Source organism: Chiloscyllium plagiosum, unplaced genomic scaffold, assembly GCF_037043375.1.
Source record: "Chiloscyllium plagiosum isolate Xiang-an unplaced genomic scaffold, Cpla_swu_hap1 HiC_scaffold_49, whole genome shotgun sequence".
In the NCBI taxonomy this organism is placed as follows: domain Eukaryota; kingdom Metazoa; phylum Chordata; class Chondrichthyes; order Orectolobiformes; family Hemiscylliidae; genus Chiloscyllium; species Chiloscyllium plagiosum.
The window spans coordinates 19,889,862-19,898,207 of record NW_028270187.1 but is presented as its reverse complement, the minus strand read 5'-3'; the positions used below and the strand labels follow the sequence as shown (position 1 = coordinate 19,898,207).

Sequence of the window (8,346 nt, the reverse complement as noted above, 5' to 3'; positions counted from 1 at the left end):
GTGATTTTTTTACATCAGCAATGGTTTCATATTTGTTTATGGATTGTTAATTGCTATTTTTAAAATTATTGATTTTAAATTACACCATATCTTATGATGGGAATCAAACCTGCCTCCCCTGAACATTAGCTGAGGTTTTGGACAAATGCCCTAACAATAATGTTACTAGGCCATCACTTCACCTGCTCACTGGTTGCTCATCCCTGAGCACTGATACATGAAGCTAAACCCATTCTTCCAAACATGACTGTGTGATCCTGAAGTCTTCCAACACTCTGGTGATATCACTCAGTCTCTCTCTCCATGTGGTATCCCCCACTGTGTGGGTCTAATTGCTGCCTCTGTCAGCGCCTCCCGCTCTTCAAGTTACTCCAGATCCTGAGCCAACAGAATTCTCCACTCCAGAGAGACGCAACAGCACAGGCCAGGGATGGAGTTTGGGATTTTCCAGATCTCTGTGGGGCTCATTTCCATTCTTCTTGTGTAACCCTCACTGCATCAGTCTAATTTCCCATTCTGTCTATCTCTCTGTCTCCTGTAGATACTCAGGAAGTTGCTGATTCAATAGACTTCCCAACTGCTGTGTGTCTCATCCATCACCTGATTGAAGATGGTTGGTCAGCCAGAGAGACAAAGGGAAGGGAGATCTGGAGCCTTCAATAAATCCTGCAGTGGGGTAAGATCACTCACAGTGCACAGAGCAGAAAGCAATGAGAGGGCTCCAAACATTGGCCATCAAGACATGACATAGATACAGTACTGGATGGGGAGCACAGGATAGACACACCCCATGCTCAATCACCACGTCTACTTTAACTTATGTTGCACTGAGACAGCATCGGGAGATCATCGTTATCAATCCAGGCCTGTGCTGTCTGTGTGAGCATCAGTACAGCAGAGGGGAAAGCAGGCCTCCGACGAGAGGTTGGGAATGCTGCCTGGGATCTTTCTGTTCTGTGTTCTCCCTCCAACACTGTACTAAGACTCACTACTTTGCAACACTGTATCTGTGGCTTGTGCACCAGTGTCTTCAGTCATTTTTAACTCCTATGACAGTAGTTGTCCCTGTAACCTGCTCCATTCCCGATAGTCCCTCCACATATTTGGAATGTACTGCATTCCAGACTACCATCCCTATCGCTGTAACTTGCTTCAGTGTCTACAACATGTTTTATTTCGGTACTGTAATCCTCTTTAACTGGATACAGAGTGATACAGAACGGAAACAGAACCTGCCCATGTGACCTAAACTGAATGAGTCTCATTTGCCTGCGTTTGGCCCTTATCTCTTCAAACCTTCTCCTCTCAATATACCTCCCCAAATGTCTTTTCCATGTTGTAATTGTTCTTGTTTCTCCCATGTGCCTGAGGCAGTCTGTTCTGTCTATGCACCATCCTCTGTGGATAATGTTCCCCCTCAGCTCCCTCTTTAAATCCTTGCTCTCTCACCTCCTGTTTATACCCTCTAGTTTTGGACTCACCTACCCTTGGTTATTCACTATTCTTAGGGTCACCCCGTGGCCTCCTCTGCCCAAGGGAAATATTTAGGATAATGTTGCAAATATCTCCAACGTATGTAACGAAGTGCTGGCCAATGTTGGCAAATGTGCCAAATGCCGCTTTCCCCACCCTGTCCACCTGCCACTTCCAAGGAACAATATAACTTGCACCCCCTGGTCAAAACCCTTCAGTTTATTTCTCAGTCATTTTGTTGTTTCAAACTGTTAATTGCTTTCATTGGAATTGCTTCTTGACATCATATGACTACTGGAAAAGTAGAATTTTTTTTTATCTTAAATTTTACTCAAGATTTGTTAGAACATATATATGTATGCTGTCTAGATCTCTGATTCTCCTATTGCAAACTTATTAGAAACCAGTAATTTTTTTGTTTTAAAGTAAAAAAAATTGGTAATTCCAGTTATTTGCTGAAATAAAAAGCCACAAGCTTTCACAGTTTAGAACGTAAGAGTCAACCAGGCAAAGTCAAAATAGTATCAGTCCTAAACTCCAGTTACGTATCGGAGTTAGGATGTTAGGTGGAGGTTGTACAGGACATTGGTGAGGCTTTTCCTGGAAAACTGTATTCAGTTCTGGTCACCCATTTATAGGAAGGGTTATTGAGCTGGAGAGGGTTCAGAAGTGATTTATCAGGAAGGTGTGAATTATAAAGAAAAGCTGGATAGGCTGGGACTTATTTCGCTGGAACAGAGGAGGTTGAGAAGTGACCTGATGGAAGTTTGTAAAATAATCAGAGGTATAGATCGAGTTGATGGTGGTTGTCTTTCCATAAAATGGGGAATTTTAAGACACAGGGGCGTATTTTTAAGGTGAGAAGAGGGAACATTTGAAAAGACATGAACCAATGTTCACTTGTGGAATGAACTTCCTGAGAAAGTTGTAGATGAGGGCATAACTATGACGTTTAAAAGACATTTGGATAAATACATGAATAGGAAATGTTTGGAGGGACTTAGACCAGGATCAGGCAGTGGGACTAGTTTAGTTCAGGATTCTGTTCGGCATCGAATGGTTGGACCGAAGGGTCTGTTTCCGTACTGTATGACTCTATGACTCTATTTAGGATTACCTTGAATTAAACAGGAAGTAACAAGCAAATTATGGATGAATATGATTTGTAAAAAAAGCTTTGCAAATTGGCTGTTTATTACAGTGTGCCACACATCTTTCAACTGTCTTTCCCACAAGGAATTTGAACTCATCTATTTCTGGGAGGTAGTCTAATCCACAGTCAACTGCAACTTTACTCCATATAGCATGGTCTTCATCCAGCAAATGACAGATGTTTTTAGAACCTGCTCAACTTGATTTGCATGGTGGGGATCCATCACTGTTATCTTTAAGAATGAGAAGCAGCTCTGGTTACTTATTATTTTTGCTTATAGTCAATTTCTGGATTTCTGTCTGTCTCTCTCGCTCTCACTCTCGCTCTCTCTCACTCTCTCTCTGTTCGACAACCCTGCCCAGAGCCCTTCCATTAACTGTGTTAGTCCTCCATGGTTTGTCTTAACAAAATCCAACACCTGGATTAAACTCCATCTTTCATTCCTTGGTCCACTGACCCAGTTGGTCACGATCCCCTTTGATAACCGTATTTACTGCCCACGACACCATTCATTTGATCATCAACAAACTTTCGCACAATCACTCCTATATTTTCCATCAAATTATTTATGAAGATGATGCACATCAGTGGGCCCAGCCCTGATCTTTCTTCAATAATGGAATAAAACCATATTCTTGTCATAGAGCCATACAGCATGGAAACTGACCCTTCAGCTGATACCCACCATAATCTAAAACTAAACTCTTCCCAGCTGCCTGTTGCTGGCCCATATCACTCCAACCCTTCCCTATTCACTTGTTTATCCAAATATCTTTCAAATGTTGTAATTGTACCCACATCAACCCCTTTCTCAGGAAGTTCATTCCACACTCAAACCAGCCTCTGTGTAGCAAATTGCCCCGTATCTTTTTTTTGAACATTTCTCTCCTCTCACCTTAAAAATGTGGCCCCTCCTCTTGAGACTCCCCCATCCTGAGGGAAAGGCAACTACCATTAAATTGATCTATATACCTTATTTTTTCCCATAAACCTTTATAGCATCATGTCTCAACCTCCAGGCTCCAGTGAAAAAGACTCAGCCTATCCAGCCATTTTTCAGAACGCAAGCCTTCCATACCCAGCAATATCCTGGTAAATCTCTTCTGAATGCCCTGCAGCTTAATAATATCCTCCCTATAACTGGGCGACCAGAACTGGACAGAGTATTGCAGAACAGGCCTCACAAATGTCTGTGCAATCTCAACATGACGTCCCAAATCCTCCACTCAATGGACTGAGCAATAGTCAGTCATGCCAAGCACTGTCTTATCTATCCTGTGACGCAAACTTCAAGAATTATGTACCTGAACCCAGAGGTCCCTCTGCTCTAAAACACTAACTGAAGCCTTAACATTAATTGTATAAGCTCTACCCTTGTTTGTTTTACCAAGTGCATTACCTCCTATTTACTCCGATTGAATTCCATCTCTAGCTTTTCAGCCCATTCACTCCCTTCATCAAGATCCCTTTGTAATCTCAGAAAACATCCTTCACTGTCCATGATGCCACCCTCCAGCCTGCCAGCCCATCACACATGGCTGTCAGTAGTACACATACCTTTGCTAGGAGCTCCACAATTTCTTCCCGAGCATCCCACAGTGTCCTGTGATACACTTAATCAGGTTCTGGGACTTGCCATAGCTTTGAGTTTTAAAACCTCCAGCACCACCTGTTTTATAACATGTGCTGTTTTCAAGTCATAGAGATATACAGCATAGAAACAGACCCTTCGGTCCCAACTCGTCCAGGCTCACCAGAAGATCTAATTAAATCCATTCCCTTTTCCAGCATTTGGCCCATATACGTCTACACCCTTTCAGATTAGATTACTTACAGATTAGATTAGATTACTTACAGTGTGGAAACAGGCCCTTTGGCCCAACAAGTCCACACCGACTCGCCGAAGCGTAACCCACCCATTCCCGTACATTTACCCCTTTACCTAACACTACGGGCAATTTAGCATGGCCAATTCACCTGACGTGCACAACTTTGGACTGTGGGAGGAAACTGGAGCACCCGGAGGAAACCCACACAGACACAGGGAGAACGTGCAAACTTCACACAGTCAGTCGCCTGAGGTGGGAATTGAACCTGGATTTCTGGCGCTGAGGCAGCAGTGCTAACCACTGTGCCACCATGCCGCCCACCCTTACTATTCAGATGCCCATCCAGATACCTTTTAAATGTTGTAATTGTATCAGTCTCCATTACTTTCTCTCTCAGCTCATTCCATACACACATCACCATGTGTGTGAAGAAGCTGTCCCTTCAATCCCTCTGTAAACCATTCACCTCTAACCTTAAACCTATGCCCTCTAGTTTTGGACTCCCCATCTTCTGGGAAAAGGCCTTGAATGCTTAGCCTATCCATACCCCTCATGTTTATATAAACCTCTGTCAGGTCATCCCTCAGTCCCCGATTCTCCAGTGACAGTAACCCCAGCTTATTCAGCAACAACCCAGACAATATCTTGTTAATCTTTTCTGAGCCCTTTCAAGTTTCACAACATCCTTCCTGTAGCAAAGAGACTGGAATTGCAGAGAACTCCAATTGTGGTCTAACGTATTACTCTTGTTCCCTGAGTTCCCCAGTCTTTCTCCACAGTAAGTTCTGGAGTGAAAATATTGTTTAGGATCTTAGCAAATATCCTGCAGTTCCTCACATCGATGGCCTCATTGATCTTTAATGGACACTATTTTGTCCTGAGTTACTTATGCACTCTTAATATACTGATACAATCACTTTTGGATTCCCCTTTCCTTCTCCATTCCTGTTTTCCACCCAACGTGTATTCCTACAGCCCCTGTATATCCTCAGGGATTCCCTTGATCCAGCTGGCTATACCTGACACGTGCCCCCTTTTCCTTGACCAGACCCTCAATAGACAGCCAGTGTTTCCGAATGCTGTCAGCAATGACCTGCACACAAACAGGAACATGCTGGCGCTGATCGATCAGTTTATCTCACTTTTAAAATATTCTCACTTGCCAAACTTCCCTTTCCCTGTAAATAATTCCCTTCCCCAATCACGTTTTGAAAGTTCCTGGCTAATACGATCAAGATTGGTCAGGCCCCATTTTATAACTTGCACTTGTGGACCAGGCCTGTCCTTTTCCATCGCTGTTTTCAAACTACTAGAACTGTGGTCACTTTGGGAAAACGCTTTCCCCTCTGACATCTCAGTCCCTTTCCCTACCTTGATTCCCAAGTGGAGGTCAGGTTTTGCCCATTTCTCTTTTCAGGCCATTTACATATTGATTGGGAGTTTTCTGGTACACAATTACCAAATTCCTCCCTTGCAAACGCTGAACACTGGCAGTCCCAGTCTAGGTTTGGAAAGTTCAAATACCCCAACCATAGCAGCCTTATTATTATGGTTGATATTTAAGATGTCCCGACATATTTGTTCCTCAGTCTGCCACAGATTTTTGGGGTCAGCAGTCCGATCGTATCAAAGTGATGACCCATTCTTATTTCTCAGTTCCACTAACGTAGCTTCACTGGGCGATCCCACAGGAATATCCTCTCTAAGTACTGCTGTGATGATCCATGCAATCAAATCCCACCACCACCCGTCCTCTCTTGCCTCCCCTTCCTGTAGCATCTCTACCTTGAAACAATGAACTGCCAGTCCTGCCCCTCCCTCAGCTGTGTTTCTGTAATAACTGTAATCTCCCAGTCCCATGTTCCAATCCATGCCTTGAGTTCATCTTCCTTAGCTGTCTGGCCCCTTGCATTGAAATAAATGCAGTTTAATCATCAGTTTTCCCCCATTCCCTGCTATGTTCTTGCCTACCTTGTCTGCTGAAATTGCTGTCTTTAACTCGTGTACCAGCCTCAATCTTCTTTCTGGCCTTACGTTTATTTAAGGTCCAACACCCTGCCAGACCAGGTTATATCCTCTGAAGCATCTCTAGCAATTCACCCCACCAGGATATGGGCCCCTCTCCCGCTCCGAGTTGAGGTGCCTTTCCCACCCTGTCTCCCTGTGCTGACACGTTCAGGGATCTATGGACTAATCCACCAAGGTCCCTGTATTCCTCAGTTCTCCGCAAGGACCTACCGTTTATTATGTTTGTACTTCGCTTATCGTACCTCCCACAGAGTATTACCTCACTTCAATCAGAACGAAACTCTGCTTAGATTATCATCCAATCGACATCGGACTGCAGACGGAGACCATCCTCCTCACTGTGAACAATACCCTCACCTTTCATGTCATCTGCAAACCTACTCTTGATACCTTCTGCTTTCACATCCGAGTTATTAATGTTCAATGGTTCCTGCACAGATCCCTGTGGTGAAAGTATTCTATCTATCAATTTTGCATCCAATTTGCCAACTTGCCTTGGAACCCAGTCTTTTTGGACCAGCCTTCCATGTTGGATCTTGTTTAAGGACTTATTCAAGTCTATATAAACCACATCATCTGCACTTCCCTCATCAATATACTTAAACACCATTTCAAAAAAACTGAACTGAATTCCTCAGACAGTATCTTCCTCTGCCAAATCCGTGATGACTAAACCGAGTTGATCCTTACCTTTGCAAGTGTTGATTCATCCTCACAATTGTTCCAATAATTTCCCTCCCCCTGCTGTCAGACTATCTGCTCTGTAATTACCTGGCCTACCCCTGCTGCCCTTCTTGAACAAAGGAACCACATGCGCTATCCTCCAGTCATTCAGCACTTCACCTGTGTTCAGAAAAGTATTATATTTATCCACCAGGGCCCCAACAATCTCTGGGTAATTAGCATGGGGTCAAAGAATGCTGGTCCAGGCAGTGACCCCCACATCCCATGAATGAATAAATAAAAATACATATGTCCCTCCCTACCTCTGCAAACCACTCCAGCTGCAGCAATTTGTACTGGCTTGGTAACACCGTTCAGGCCCTGACCACTCTCTGTAACACTCTCACCACCTCCAGCACCTTCACCTCTCCCTGTTCGTATCGTGTCAATAAACCTTGACAATGATTCCCCTTTCCATTGCCCTCCTCCTGCTAGCAGACCCATTGCAATCCCTTTAAAACTTACTCTAAAACTCTCTCTCTCTCACTTCAGGATTTTAAGTACTTTGTGGTGATCTTCTCAGACTCATAATCTAATATGATCAATTTTGTCCTCAATGAGGGACCGGTGGGGATTTCTTGCTGAGTTTTTATCTGTTTCAGTGGAATGTCCTTTTGTTGAGTATTTTACACTGTTCCTTCAAATGTTTTCCACTGTTCATTTACAGACACATATTTCAGTCTGTTTAGCCTGTTTATCTTGGTCAGTTCTCCTCTCAAACTCATGTAATTGGCTATTTTTGTTTCTAGTTGTAGCTTGTCCTTTCTGTGTTTCACTTTAAAACTTTATATTTCTTTAAACTGCGCTTTATCACAATTTCCCAGAGGATCTCTCCAGGTGACATTACTCATTCACTAAGTTTTATCACACAACAGTCTCTCTGAGACAGTTACTTCCCTCGCCAGTTGCACAATGTGTTATTCTAAGAAACACTGAAAAAGACTCTCCGAACTCCTCTTCCAATATCACTGTTGTCAGTGTGATTGTCCCAGACTTTGCGAATATTGACGTTTCACTAAATGTTCACCATGCCTTTATTAAAAATTCCAATGAATTCCTATTTATTGCAGTGACGAGCCATGAAATGCTGTTCGGTGGTCTAAAACTGTTCTGCTGCTTGTGTCCTTGGAAAGTAGTAGC

At 43.4% G+C, this 8,346-nt stretch overlaps 1 long non-coding RNA gene across 1 annotated transcript in view; it reads left to right on the top strand.

Moving 5' to 3' along the window:
- The first annotated feature begins 554 nt into the window (after positions 1-554).
- Positions 555-8,346, top strand: part of LOC148135644 (uncharacterized) — a 74,741-nt gene continuing 66,949 nt past the window's right edge. Inside the window, exon 1 of the long non-coding RNA XR_015755054.1 lies at positions 555-676. This is a non-coding gene — a long non-coding RNA (uncharacterized LOC148135644). The remainder of the gene's footprint in view (positions 677-8,346) is intronic.